At 52.6% G+C, this 14,880-nt stretch overlaps 1 protein-coding gene across 5 annotated transcripts in view; it reads right to left on the bottom strand.

Moving 5' to 3' along the window:
* Window positions 1–14,880, bottom strand: part of LOC119456239 (uncharacterized) — a 148,918-nt gene that overhangs the window by 64,918 nt on the left and 69,120 nt on the right. The window contains exon 1 of one of the 5 annotated variants that reach the window (XR_007467438.1): window positions 11,522–11,809. The exons of 2 other annotated variants lie outside the window; for them this stretch is intronic. The gene's annotated coding sequence lies outside the window, so the exon portion shown is untranslated. Of the gene's footprint in view, window positions 1–11,521; window positions 11,810–14,880 lie in introns of those variants that run through there. 2 more of the 5 variants (XR_007467437.1, XR_007467436.1) reach the window with 2 other exon arrangements.

Here is a 14,880-nt window from a genome sequence, read left to right as displayed (position 1 = left end):
GTTCTTTCTATCGTTCCCGACGCGCGCTCTCTTTCTTTCTCGTACGTAGCTAAGTGCGCTGCGGTGCACAAGGGCGTTCGTTCCCGACGCGCGTTTTCTTTCTATCGTTCCCGACGCGCGCTCTCTTTCTTTCTCGTACGTAGCTAAGTGCGCTGCGGTGCACAAGGGCGTTCGTTCCCGACGCGCGTTTTCTTTCTATCGTTCCCGACGCGCGCCTCTTTTCTTTCTCGTACGTAGCTAAGTGCGCTGCGGTGCACAAGGGCGTTCGTTCCCGACGCGCGTTTTCTTTCTATCGTTCCCGACGCGCGCTCTCTTTCTTTCTCGTACGTAGCTAAGTGCGCTGCGGTGCACAAGGGCGTTCGTTCCCGACGCGCGTTTTCTTTCTATCGTTCCCGACGCGCGCTCTCTTTCTTTCTCGTACGTAGCTAAGTGCGCTGCGGTGGCACAAGGGCGTTCGTTCCCGACGCGCGTTTTCTTTCTATCGTTCCCGACGCGCGCTCTCTTTCTTTCTCGTACGTAGCTAAGTGCGCTGCGGTGCACAAGGGCGTTCGTTCCCGACGCGCGTTTTCTTTCTATCGTTCCCGACGCGCGCTCTCTTCTTTCTCGTACGTAGCTAAGTGCGCTGCGGTGCACAAGGGCGTTCGTTCCCGACGCGCGTTTTCTTTCTATCGTTCCCGACGCGCGCTCTCTTTCTTTCTCGTACGTAGCTAAGTGCGCTGCGGTGCACAAGGGCGTTCGTTCCCGACGCGCGTTTTCTTTCTATCGTTCCCGACGCGCGCTCTCTTTCTTTCTCGTACGTAGCTAAGTGCGCTGCGGTGCACAAGGGCGTTCGTTCCCGACGCGCGTTTTCTTTCTATCGTTCCCGACGCGCGCTCTCTTCTTTCTCGTACGTAGCTAAGTGCGCTGCGGTGCACAAGGGCGTTCGTTCCCGACGCGCGTTTCTTTCTATCGTTCCCGACGCGCGCTCTCTTTCTTTCTCGTACGTAGCTAAGTGCGCTGCGGTGCACAAGGGCGTTCGTTCCCGACGCGCGTTTTCTTTCTATCGTTCCGGACGCGCGCTCTCTTTCTTTCTCGTACGTAGCTAAGTGCGCTGCGGTGCACAAGGGCGTTCGTTCCGACGCGCGTTTTCTTTCTATCGTTCCCGACGCGCGCTCTCTTCTTTCTCGTACGTAGCTAAGTGCGCTGCGGTGCACAAGGGCGTTCGTTCCCGACGCGCGTTTTCTTTCTATCGTTCCCGACGCCGCGCTCTCTTTCTTTCTCGTACGTAGCTAAGTGCGCTGCGGTGCACAAGGGCGTTCGTTCCCGACGCGCGTTTTCTTTCTATCGTTCCCGACGCGCGCTCTCTTTCTTTCTCGTACGTAGCTAAGTGCGCTGCGGTGCACAAGGGCGTTCGTTCCCGACGCGCGTTTTCTTCTATCGTTCCCGACGCGCGCTCTCTTTCTTTCTCGTACGTAGCTAAGTGCGCTGCGGGTGCACAAGGGCGTTCGTTTCCCGCACGCGCGTTTTCTTTCTATCGTTCCCGACGCGCGCTCTCTTTCTTTCTCGTACGTAGCTAAGTGCGCTGCGGTGCACAAGGGCGTTCGTTCCCGACGCGCGTTTTCTTTCTATCGTTCCCGACGCGCGCTCTCTTTCTTTCTCGTACGTAGCTAAGTGCGCTGCGGTGCACAAGGGCGTTCGTTCCCGACGCGCGTTTTCCTTTCTATCGTTCCCGACGCGCGCTCTCTTTCTTTCTCGTACGTAGCTAAGTGCGCTGCGGTGCACAAGGGCGTTCGTTCCCGACGCGCGTTTTCTTTCTATCGTTCCCGACGCGCGCTCTCTTTCTTTCTCGTACGTAGCTAAGGCGCTGCGGTGCACAAGGGCGTTCGTTCCCGACGCGCGTTTTCTTTCTATCGTTCCCGACGCGCGCTCTCTTTCTTTCTCGTACGTAGCTAAGTGCGCTGCGGTGCACAAGGGCGTTCGTTCCCGACGCGCGTTTTCTTTCTATCGTTCCCGACGCGCGCTCTCTTTCTTTCTCGTACGTAGCTAAGTGCGCTGCGGTGCACAAGGGCGTTCGTTCCCGACGCGCGTTTTCTTTCTATCGTTCCCGACGCGCGCTCTCTTTCTTTCTCGTACGTAGCTAAGTGCGCTGCGGTGCACAAGGGCGTTCGTTCCCGACGCGCGTTTTCTTTCTATCGTTCCCGACGCGCGCTCTCTTTCTTTCTCGTACGTAGCTAAGTGCGCTGCGGTGCACAAGGGCGTTCGTTCCCGACGCGCGTTTTCTTCTATCGTTCCCGACGCGCGCTCTCTTTCTTTCTCGTACGTAGCTAAGTGCGCTGCGGTGCACAAGGGCGTTCGTTCCCGACGCGCGTTTCTTTCTATCGTTCCCGACGCGCGCTCTCTTTCTTTCTCGTACGTAGCTAAGTGCGCTGCGGTGCACAAGGGCGTTCGTTCCCGACGCGCGTTTTCTTTCTATCGTTCCCGACGCGCGCTCTCTTTCTTTCTCGTACGTAGCTAAGTGCGCTGCGGTGCACAAGGGCGTTCGTTCCCGACGCGCGTTTTCTTTCTATCGTTCCCGACGCGCGCTCTCTTTCTTTCTCGTACGTAGCTAAGTGCGCTGCGGTGCACAAGGGCGTTCGTTCCCGACGCGCGTTTTCTTTCTATCGTTCCCGACGCGCGCTCTCTTTCTTTCTCGTACGTAGCTAAGTGCGCTGCGGTGCACAAGGGCGTTCGTTCCCGACGCGCGTTTTCTTTCTATCGTTCCCGACGCGCGCTCTCTTTCTTTCTCGTACGTAGCTAAGTGCGCTGCGGTGCACAAGGGCGTTCGTTCCCGACGCGCGTTTTCTTTCTATCGTTCCCGACGCGCGCTCTCTTTCTTTCTCGTACGTAGCTAAGTGCGCTGCGGTGCACAAGGGCGTTCGTTCCCGACGCGCGTTTTCTTTCTATCGTTCCCGACGCGCGCTCTCTTTCTTTCTCGTACGTAGCTAAGTGCGCTGCGGTGCACAAGGGCGTTCGTTCCCGACGCGCGTTTTCTTTCTATCGTTCCCGACGCGCGCTCTCTTTCTTTCTCGTACGTAGCTAAGTGCGCTGCGGTGCACAAGGGCGTTCGTTCCCGACGCGCGTTTTCTTTCTATCGTTCCCGACGCGCGCTCTCTTTCTTTCTCGTACGTAGCTAAGTGCGCTGCGGTGCACAAGGGCGTTCGTTCCCGACGCGCGTTTTCTTTCTATCGTTCCCGACGCGCGCTCTCTTTCTTTCTCGTACGTAGCTAAGTGCGCTGCGGTGCACAAGGGCGTTCGTTCCCGACGCGCGTTTTCTTTCTATCGTTCCCGACGCGCGCTCTCTTTCTTTCTCGTACGTAGCTAAGTGCGCTGCGGTGCACAAGGGCGTTCGTTCCCGACGCGCGTTTCTTTCTATCGTTCCCGACGCGCGCTCTCTTTCTTTCTCGTACGTAGCTAAGTGCGCTGCGGTGCACAAGGGCGTTCGTTCCCGACGCGCGTTTTCTTTCTATCGTTCCCGACGCGCGCTCTCTTTCTTTCTCGTACGTAGCTAAGTGCGCTGCGGTGCACAAGGGCGTTCGTTCCCGACGCGCGTTTTCTTTCTATCGTTCCCGACGCGCGCTCTCTTTCTTTCTCGTACGTAGCTAAGTGCGCTGCGGTGCACAAGGGCGTTCGTTCCCGACGCGCGTTTTCTTTCTATCGTTCCCGACGCGCGCTCTCTTTCTTTCTCGTACGTAGCTAAGTGCGCTGCGGTGCACAAGGGCGTTCGTTCCCGACGCGCGTTTTCTTTCTATCGTTCCCGACGCGCGCTCTCTTTCTTTCTCGTACGTAGCTAAGTGCGCTGCGGTGCACAAGGGCGTTCGTTCCCGACGCGCGTTTTCTTTCTATCGTTCCCGACGCGCGCTCTCTTTCTTTCTCGTACGTAGCTAAGTGCGCTGCGGTGCACAAGGGCGTTCGTTCCCGACGCGCGTTTTCTTTCTATCGTTCCCGACGCGCGCTCTCTTTCTTTCTCGTACGTAGCTAAGTGCGCTGCGGTGCACAAGGGCGTTCGTTCCCGACGCGCGTTTTCTTTCTATCGTTCCCGACGCGCGCTCTCTTTCTTTCTCGTACGTAGCTAAGTGCGCTGCGGTGCACAAGGGCGTTCGTTCCCGACGCGCGTTTTCTTTCTATCGTTCCCGACGCGCGCTCTCTTTCTTTCTCGTACGTAGCTAAGTGCGCTGCGGTGCACAAGGGCGTTCGTTCCCGACGCGCGTTTTCTTTCTATCGTTCCCGACGCGCGCTCTCTTTCTTTCTCGTACGTAGCTAAGTGCGCTGCGGTGCACAAGGGCGTTCGTTCCCGACGCGCGTTTCTTTCTATCGTTCCCGACGCGCGCTCTCTTTCTTTCTCGTACGTAGCTAAGTGCGCTGCGGTGCACAAGGGCGTTCGTTCCCGACGCGCGTTTTCTTTCTATCGTTCCCGACGCGCGCTCTCTTTCTTTCTCGTACGTAGCTAAGTGCGCTGCGGTGCACAAGGGCGTTCGTTCCCGACGCGCGTTTTCTTTCTATCGTTCCCGACGCGCGCTCTCTTTCTTTCTCGTACGTAGCTAAGTGCGCTGCGGTGCACAAGGGCGTTCGTTCCCGACGCGCGTTTTCTTTCTATCGTTCCCGACGCGCGCTCTCTTTCTTTCTCGTACGTAGCTAAGTGCGCTGCGGTGCACAAGGGCGTTCGTTCCCGACGCGCGTTTTCTTTCTATCGTTCCCGACGCGCGCTCTCTTTCTTTCTCGTACGTAGCTAAGTGCGCTGCGGTGCACAAGGGCGTTCGTTCCCGACGCGCGTTTTCTTTCTATCGTTCCCGACGCGCGCTCTCTTTCTCTTCCGTAGCTAGGGGCGCTGCATTGCACAAGGGCGTTCGTTCCCGACGCGCGTTTTCTTTCTATCGTTCCCGACGCGCGCTCTCTTTCTTTCTCGTACGTAGCTAAGTGCGCTGCGGTGCACAAGGGCGTTCGTTCCCGACGCGCGTTTTCTTTCTATCGTTCCCGACGCGCGCTCTCTTTCTTTCTCGTACGTAGCTAAGTGCGCTGCGGTGCACAAGGGCGTTCGTTCCCGACGCGCGTTTTCTTTCTATCGTTCCCGACGCGCGCTCTCTTTCTTTCTCGTACGTAGCTAAGTGCGCTGCGGTGCACAAGGGCGTTCGTTCCCGACGCGCGTTTTCTTTCTATCGTTCCCGACGCGCGCTCTCTTTCTTTCTCGTACGTAGCTAAGTGCGCTGCGGTGCACAAGGGCGTTCGTTCCCGACGCGCGTTTTCTTTCTATCGTTCCCGACGCGCGCTCTCTTTCTTTCTCGTACGTAGCTAAGTGCGCTGCGGTGCACAAGGGCGTTCGTTCCCGACGCGCGTTTTCTTTCTATCGTTCCCGACGCGCGCTCTCTTCTTTCTCGTACGTAGCTAGGGGCGCTGCATGTGCACAAGGGCGTTCGTTCCCGACGCGCGTTTTCTTTCTATCGTTCCCGACGCGCGCTCTCTTTCTTTCTCGTACGTAGCTAAGTGCGCTGCGGTGCACAAGGGCGTTCGTTCCCGACGCGCGTTTTCTTTCTATCGTTCCCGACGCGCGCTCTCTTTCTTTCTCGTACGTAGCTAAGTGCGCTGCGGTGCACAAGGGCGTTCGTTCCCGACGCGCGTTTTCTTTCTATCGTTCCCGACGCGCGCTCTCTTTCTTTCTCGTACGTAGCTAAGTGCGCTGCGGTGCACAAGGGCGTTCGTTCCCGACGCGCGTTTTCTTTCTATCGTTCCCGACGCGCGCTCTCTTTCTTTCTCGTACGTAGCTAAGTGCGCTGCGGTGCACAAGGGCGTTCGTTCCCGACGCGCGTTTTCTTTCTATCGTTCCCGACGCGCGCTCTCTTTCTTTCTCGTACGTAGCTAAGTGCGCTGCGGTGCACAAGGGCGTTCGTTCCCGACGCGCGTTTTCTTTCTATCGTTCCCGACGCGCGCTCTCTTTCTTTCTCGTACGTAGCTAAGTGCGCTGCGGTGCACAAGGGCGTTCGTTCCCGACGCGCGTTTTCTTTCTATCGTTCCCGACGCGCGCTCTCTTCTTTCTCGTCCGTAGCTAGGTGCGCTGCAGGTGCACAAGGGCGTTCGTTCCCGACGCGCGTTTTCTTTCTATCGTTCCCGACGCGCGCTCTCTTTCTTTCTCGTACGTAGCTAAGTGCGCTGCGGTGCACAAGGGCGTTCGTTCCCGACGCGCGTTTTCTTTCTATCGTTCCCGACGCGCGCTCTCTTTCTTTCTCGTACGTAGCTAAGTGCGCTGCGGTGCACAAGGGCGTTCGTTCCCGACGCGCGTTTTCTTTCTATCGTTCCCGACGCGCGCTCTCTTTCTTTCTCGTACGTAGCTAAGTGCGCTGCGGTGCACAAGGGCGTTCGTTCCCGACGCGCGTTTTCTTTCTATCGTTCCCGACGCGCGCTCTCTTTCTTTCTCGTACGTAGCTAAGTGCGCTGCGGTGCACAAGGGCGTTCGTTCCCGACGCGCGTTTTCTTTCTATCGTTCCCGACGCGCGCTCTCTTTCTTTCTCGTACGTAGCTAAGTGCGCTGCGGTGCACAAGGGCGTTCGTTCCCGACGCGCGTTTCTTTCTATCGCTTCCCGACGCGCGCTCTCTTTCTTTCTCGTACGTAGCTAAGTGCGCTGCGGTGCACAAGGGCGTTCGTTCCCGACGCGCGTTTTCTTTCTATCGTTCCCGACGCGCGCTCTCTTTCTTTCTCGTACGTAGCTAAGTGCGCTGCGGTGCACAAGGGCGTTCGTTCCCGACGCGCGTTTTCTTTCTATCGTTCCCGACGCGCGCTCTCTTTCTTTCTCGTACGTAGCTAAGTGCGCTGCGGTGCACAAGGGCGTTCGTTCCCGACGCGCGTTTTCTTTCTATCGTTCCCGACGCGCGCTCTCTTTCTTTCTCGTACGTAGCTAAGTGCGCTGCGGTGCACAAGGGCGTTCGTTCCCGACGCGCGTTTTCTTTCTATCGTTCCCGACGCGCGCTCTCTTTCTTTCTCGTACGTAGCTAAGTGCGCTGCGGTGCACAAGGGCGTTCGTTCCCGACGCGCGTTTTCTTTCTATCGCTTCCCGACGCGCGCTCTCTTTCTTTCTCGTACGTAGCTAAGTGCGCTGCGGTGCACAAGGGCGTTCGTTCCCGACGCGCGTTTTCTTTCTATCGTTCCCGACGCGCGCTCTCTTTCTTTCTCGTACGTAGCTAAGTGCGCTGCGGTGCACAAGGGCGTTCGTTCCCGACGCGCGTTTTCTTTCTATCGTTCCCGACGCGCGCTCTCTTTCTTTCTCGTACGTAGCTAAGTGCGCTGCGGTGCACAAGGGCGTTCGTTCCCGACGCGCGTTTTCTTTCTATCGTTCCCGACGCGCGCTCTCTTTCTTTCTCGTACGTAGCTAAGTGCGCTGCGGTGCACAAGGGCGTTCGTTCCCGACGCGCGTTTTCTTTCTATCGTTCCCGACGCGCGCTCTCTTTCTTTCTCGTACGTAGCTAAGTGCGCTGCGGTGCACAAGGGCGTTCGTTCCCGACGCGCGTTTTCTTTCTATCGCTCCCGACGCGCGCTCTCTTTCTTTCTCGTACGTAGCTAAGTGCGCTGCGGTGCACAAGGGCGTTCGTTCCCGACGCGCGTTTTCTTTCTATCGTTCCCGACGCGCGCTCTCTTTCTTTCTCGTACGTAGCTAAGTGCGCTGCGGTGCACAAGGGCGTTCGTTCCCGACGCGCGTTTTCTTTCTATCGTTCCCGACGCGCGCTCTCTTTCTTTCTCGTACGTAGCTAAGTGCGCTGCGGTGCACAAGGGCGTTCGTTCCCGACGCGCGTTTTCTTTCTATCGTTCCCGACGCGCGCTCTCTTTCTTTCTCGTACGTAGCTAAGTGCGCTGCGGTGCACAAGGGCGTTCGTTCCCGACGCGCGTTTTCTTTCTATCGCTCCCGACGCGCGCTCTCTTTCTTTCTCGTACGTAGCTAAGTGCGCTGCGGTGCACAAGGGCGTTCGTTCCCGACGCGCGTTTTCTTTCTATCGTTCCCGACGCGCGCTCTCTTTCTTTCTCGTACGTAGCTAAGTGCGCTGCGGTGCACAAGGGCGTTCGTTCCCGACGCGCGTTTTCTTTCTATCGTTCCCGACGCGCGCTCTCTTTCTTTCTCGTACGTAGCTAAGTGCGCTGCGGTGCACAAGGGCGTTCGTTCCCGACGCGCGTTTTCTTTCTATCGCTCCCGACGCGCGCTCTCTTTCTTTCTCGTACGTAGCTAAGTGCGCTGCGGTGCACAAGGGCGTTCGTTCCCGACGCGCGTTTTCTTTCTATCGTTCCCGACGCGCGCTCTCTTTCTTTCTCGTACGTAGCTAAGTGCGCTGCGGTGCACAAGGGCGTTCGTTCCCGACGCGCGTTTTCTTTCTATCGTTCCCGACGCGCGCTCTCTTTCTTTCTCGTACGTAGCTAAGTGCGCTGCGGTGCACAAGGGCGTTCGTTCCCGACGCGCGTTTTCTTTCTATCGTTCCCGACGCGCGCTCTCTTTCTTTCTCGTACGTAGCTAAGTGCGCTGCGGTGCACAAGGGCGTTCGTTCCCGACGCGCGTTTTCTTCTATCGCTCCCGACGCGCGCTCTCTTTCTTTCTCGTACGTAGCTAAGTGCGCTGCGGTGCACAAGGGCGTTCGTTCCCGACGCGCGTTTTCTTTCTATCGTTCCCGACGCGCGCTCTCTTTCTTTCTCGTACGTAGCTAAGTGCGCTGCGGTGCACAAGGGCGTTCGTTCCCGACGCGCGTTTTCTTTCTATCGTTCCCGACGCGCGCTCTCTTTCTTTCTCGTACGTAGCTAAGTGCGCTGCGGTGCACAAGGGCGTTCGTTCCCGACGCGCGCTCTCTTTATCTCTCGTCCGTAGCTGTGGATTACCAGAATGATCCCCCGGTGCTTCGTCCCACTCATCATTCACTTCGTGGATATGCTGTGATTTTTTTTTATTTTTCATTCTCGCCCGCTGGTTGAACGTACTTTGTTACAGATGATGTCATTAATTTGGTGAAGCGTACAGCAGATACTGCCACGAGTAAAATTACCCTCAAGTGTACTGATGTTGCTGCTGTAAATGTCCTTATGTAGAACATATTCTTACGCATATCCCTGAATGACAACAAGGCTAATTCTTGGGCTAGTTGGTACGGTTTCCTCATATTGGCTAAGCCTTTAACACAATTCAAACAAGACGGACGTGATAGAGACACAGGACAGCGCTAATTTTCAACTGACATTTTTTGAAACACAGAGGCAAATATAATGCGAAGCAGGTATGAAGGATACAAAAAACAAAAGATAAATCACACTCTACGCATGCGCACGTCAAAACTGTCCAGGAACGCGATTTCCTTCTCAGAAAAATTAACTGACGGTGTACGAACACAGTCTGCTCCCTTTTTCTGAATCAGCCGGGCTCCGATTATCTCACGCATGCTGCGGTCCTAGCTCCTGGCCTCCACTGTGCATGTGCCGAACATTGGTTTCATGTTTTAATGGGACAATCACGGCAATGTTCACAAAGGTTTCCGTCCCTTGGTTTTGCCACATTGCGCTTATGTTCTGCAAGCCTATCATTAAGGCATCTGCCAGTTTACCCTATGTATACCCGACCGCAAGTTAACGGAATACGCTAAACCACCCCATGCGAGCACTCCACATCCTTATTCCTTTGTTTGATTTTACATCCCTTTGATTGTTTGGGAAAAGGGTCTGTCAGCTTACACAACTTTGATAGCTTCTCTGGAGCAGAGAATATCAACCTTACATTCACCTTATTGGCTATCCCTTTCTGCCTGTGGGAAATACCATTCATGTACGGAATCACCACCGTCTTTTTTTATTTCTGTGGATTGTTCACCGCGGCTCGTCTTGCACTTTCTCAACAAGCCTTCTGCCACTAAAACAAGCACATTTTTGGGATAACCAGCCACAATAAGCCGACTGGCTTGCTCGCTCAGGCTGACGGGTATCATGACAGGACATGATTTTTTCATGGCATTAGTGAAGCACATGTTCACAATTGCCCGTTTGACAAGCTTCGAGTGGGAGGAAGAATACCAAAGGAGTGGTTTGTTGGCCCTAGAATGGTAATACCAGCTTATGTGGGTTTCTACAAAAATTAACTTTAAATCTAAAAATTGCAATTTGTTGTCAGCCGGCAGTTCCTGGGTTAAAGTTGTGTAAGCTGACATACCCTTTTCCCAAACAATCAAAGGGATGTAAACTCAAGCATAGGAATAAGGATGTGGAGTGCTCGCAAGGGGTGGTTTACCGTATTCCGTTACCTTGTGGTAGGCCATACAAAGGGCAAACTGGCAGATGCCTTAATGAAAAGCTTGCAGTATACAAGCGTAATGTGGCAAAACCAAGGGACGGAAACCTTTCTGAACATTGCCGTGACTGTCCCAGCAAAACCTGCAAGCAAATGTTCGGCGCATGCACAGTGGAGTCCAGGAGTAAGGACCGCAGCATGCGTGAGATAATCGAAGCCCGGCTGATTCGGAAAAAGGGAGCAGGCTGTGTTAGTACACCGTCAGTTAATCTTTCTGACAAGGAAATCGCGTTCCTGGACGGTTTTGACGTGCGCATGCGTAGAGTGTGATTTACCTTTAGTTTTTTGTATCCTTCATACCTGCTTCGCTATATATTTGCCTCTGTGTTTCAAAAAACATAAGTTGAAAATTGGCGCTGTCCTGTGTCTCTGTCACGTCCCTGTCTTTTTTTAATTGCGCTAAAGGCTTAGCCAATATGAAGATTCCTGAAGGAACAGCCCGCACAAGCTTAAGAAGTCGGCGTCGTCGTCTTAAATAGCCATGGCGTAGTAGCCGTGCTCTTGATCAGTATTAACTGTTTTGCAGCAACCTAACCTGGAGCATGCTAATTGCAGGTTTTATCGGTGGTTAACGACAGTTAGTGGTTATCTTGGACGTCTAAGTATTCAAAATACCTCGATGCTCACCCTCATATTCGCGAAACAAAATTTAGTCGTAAGACTGCCAATTGCTGCCTTCTGCTGACGTCTGCCGAAAGACGCAATACCACCATCCGTGCAACTGCCGAACTCTCATCATTGCACCATTTACGCGTGGCAGTGCCTCGTGCCATAAAGCACAATGCTTTAGCGAATACATTTGTTCGGCTTCCAGCATTACCAAAAGTTTCACGCCACAGCTTGCAAACGCCTATTATTATTAGTACACCAATTCCTGCACCACCACGCAGGTCAGAAATTAGTTATTTTGTTCCAAGAGCCCCAGCTGGGACAACCTTACGCATTGAGCAATGGCCGGCACACTGCTTCGTATTACTTAATTCTATATGAGGCCTCTTGTTCAAAACACTCTGGGTAGAGCTCAACTCAGTATTACAGTTACATTCGGGCATAATCAAGTGTGTGTGGGAAGCGGTGATTTCTGCAGCAACTAACAACTTCGTAAACGAAAAACTGTGCATTATTCTGTGCACTTGTAAAGCCTGGTCAAAGGTTTGCGATATAGGCTGCTGATAAATGGCAGAAGGCATGGAGCAGCCGCAGCTCACCTTGCGCGAGGCTTAACCTCCGCGTCTGTGCGTAGTTGCTGTATGGAATCTCCAGCACGCACTCGAACAGGTCGGCCAGCGAAGATAGCTGGCTCTCTGCCATGTCGGCGTGGAGAACCACTTCGAAGAGCCCTTCCGCCGTGGCTCTCGTAAAGGTTCGGACGCCGGCTTCTCCCACGGGTCTCCGCCGGCCGCCTTTGATGAGGAACAGTTTCAGCTCTGGCTTGGGGTACGTGCCCCGAGCCGCACACAAGAACCTCACGGAGGGTTCTTGAGAACGCAGTCGCGGATTCTGGTCTGCAGACTGGAGCGAATTGCTGTAGTTGAACGAAAACGACGTTGCCGGAACTGAAACAGAAGCGAAACAAGCGGAAGTGTTAGAGAAGAGGAAAACGAGTACTAAATCATATCAAGCTGAGCCACTCTGATCCAAGATGCTGAAAAGGGCTGTAAATTTCGTGCGGCATCTCACTTCCAAAATAACAAGGGTAAGCATGGTCTTGTCACTGCCATTGTCATCACGTCTGGCAATCCATCCCTGGTGGTTTACCGCTGATTTCAATGAAACCGAGTCGTGAATAGCGCACCGGTTTAGGATCGAAGACATAAAACTACAGAATCAAAGTGCAACGTTTTTTGTTCTTCAAGAGCCACAAAAATATGTCCACTGTTGACAATCTACTTGTGTACCTAATTTATTTAACAATACTCTTGATCTCATCATAGATTATAGCACGGCATTCACAAAAAGCTTATGTCATCGATTCTCCTTATGCATAATCAAACACAATAATATACACTCACATTAAACAATTAGGTACAACCACAATAACTTCAATTATAACAACTGCTACATAGGAATACGCTACACAGGATAAGAAGCGAAGCACTCCTCTTGGGAAAAACTGGCCGTGTCTTAAGCTTTACCTGGCGTCACTGATCTTTAACGAAAATGTACACTTACAAGAACATTTTACTTGCTTTCAAAAGCTTATGTAGGGAGGAGACAGGACATTATTAGCGGCGTAGTAGGCAGGGTGCTGCTGCTGCTGCTCTTAGAGGTCTCGCATTCTTGACTGGCTGTACAACCCTACTCCACCGCGCTGCCATTAGCAGAGCACAATTAGAGGAATATTTAAAGACCCAGGAGGAACAACGAACCAGGTGTTTCCGCGTGCGATGAAAGTTGTCGTGTTTTACCTCAAAGAGCCGAATTGTTCCCGGCCATCGGCGCAAACCTCTTGCCTTGTGCATTATTGATCAGACGCACGTAGGGTGTCATCTCTGGCAAACACCAGATTCCGCTCTCGGCTGTCGTTTTATCGGTGGGCCTTAATGGTACCGGCAACAATTACTGAAAACGTGATCGCTGCTTTTTGTACATCCTTTTTACGATAACAAGAAGGGCCGCAGTAAAATGTGCACTGAATGTGCTGTAGTAATGGCGGTTTGCTGTTCTCGACAATTACCTTCTCTAATATATGCAAATAAACATGCATATCGCCAAAGTTTTTATAGAATGTTCTTCCTGGGCGCCCTCAATCTGTGTGATTTTCGAAAAACGTCTCGGCAAGAACGACAACACCTGGTGCTGTTGCGTTGACTGCCGCCACCTCAACAACATTACCAAAAGAGACGTGCATTCTGTGCCTCGCATCGATGATGCACTTGATTGCCTACATGGCGTGAAGTATTTTTCATCGATTGACCTCCGCTCTGGCTATTGACATTGATGTTGATGAGAAGCCGCGAGAAGACCACGCCAATTACAACTGATGGCCTTTACCAGCTCAGAGTTATGCACTTCGGGCTCTGCGCCAGCGACATTCAGTAGAATGATGAACAGTCTTCTGATAGGTTTGAAGCGGCCAATATGTCTGTTATCTTAATGACTTAAACTGGTTTTAACACGAGCTCGTTGGACTAACACAGAGTAATTTGTGATAAATGCACAATACTGGGCATAAGGTGTTTCGAAATAATCCTGCAGTAGTGAGCTTGAAATATAAAGCGGTGGCGGCGGTGAGGATGACGTCACCGATGACGAGGAGGACGATGACGACCACGATGCGTGTTGAATTGTTTCAACACCTAGTAAGTGACATAACTTTATTGTGAAATGTCACCAGTTTGCTGTGAAGATGGTGGTAGCTGAAGCAGTTTGTAAAGGCACAAATGCATTGTGAAGTGATCGCATAGAAGTACATTTCAGGCAAGAATTGCGTTACCTTGTGATATAGTCATCGTGTCTTGTTCGCTTTCGAAAGCGAATGTAATCATTACTTGGGTTACTCTCTGCATACATGGTCCTTTATTTTTTTTTTTTTTTCATTCCGTTCCACGCGAATAATGCAGTGCTGGTTTCCGAAACGCTGTGTAGGAGCGTTGGCATAGTTTTGTTGTGTTTAGGTTTATTAAACGCTCATATAAAAGTTGCATTTACTGCTATCGGCGGCCAAGCAAGCTCGTTACTATTCTTACCATTAGGCTTCAGTCACGCGCAATCCGGTTTTCGTTAACCTTACTTCACTGTACGCCATCAAATATAACGCTTGTCCTCTACAAATAAATCAGCAGCAACGGAAATTCTAATTTAATTTATTGTGTGTGATGAATTCTGCGACTTCAAGTTTAAAGGCACGGCTGAGCCCGCAGCCAACTGACACAATTGGATTATCGGCAATCACCAACCAGTATTGAGCGACGCCGCTCGGAGGCTGCAGACTTTTCTCGGGACATGGCACGCTGATCACGCTCGACCACCGCCAGCGCGTCCCCACTTCGATCAGTCGCGCAAACAATACAGACGTGCCACGTAGCGAGCAGTGACGTGGCCTGCATTTGTTGACCGGCCCATGTGGTGGTGGCGCGTCGTTATCAGTCTCTTGCAAACAGAAGCTGCCTAAACTTTCCGATTGAATTTTGCATAATCTTAGATCAAAAGAACCCGTAATTCTCTAAGGCCTGTCCCTGCAAGTTTCGTGGACGCGGACAGCGTTTTATGTTAAGCGCTGTTTGTTGCCTGTGGCTTGATGTGAACTAGAGGAGAAGAGAAACTTTTGCCGTCAGCTACACGAATGGCACTGTAGCCGTAAGCTGCTCAAGCGAGGACAGCAGCTTTCTAGCGAAAGCAACGTCATATTGTATATGGAAATAAATTCTTTTTTTGAAATTGATGCCCTTTCAGATTACTTCACCACTGCTTTCTGCTCAGGGTTCTCTTGAATTATCTATGTGGCTTCGATGCATAAATTCGTGTTAGAAGCGGAAGTATTCTATCAGCCTCAGCTGCATTCGCATAGGTTATGAAAATTAGAAGACATCTGAGGTGACCAGCGAAAAGGATATGTAACGAATGA

This window comes from Dermacentor silvarum, chromosome 6 (genome assembly GCF_013339745.2).
Source record: "Dermacentor silvarum isolate Dsil-2018 chromosome 6, BIME_Dsil_1.4, whole genome shotgun sequence".
In the NCBI taxonomy this organism is placed as follows: domain Eukaryota; kingdom Metazoa; phylum Arthropoda; class Arachnida; order Ixodida; family Ixodidae; genus Dermacentor; species Dermacentor silvarum.
Note: the sequence above shows the minus strand (reverse complement) of the source record. Positions and strands in the feature narration are given on the sequence as shown.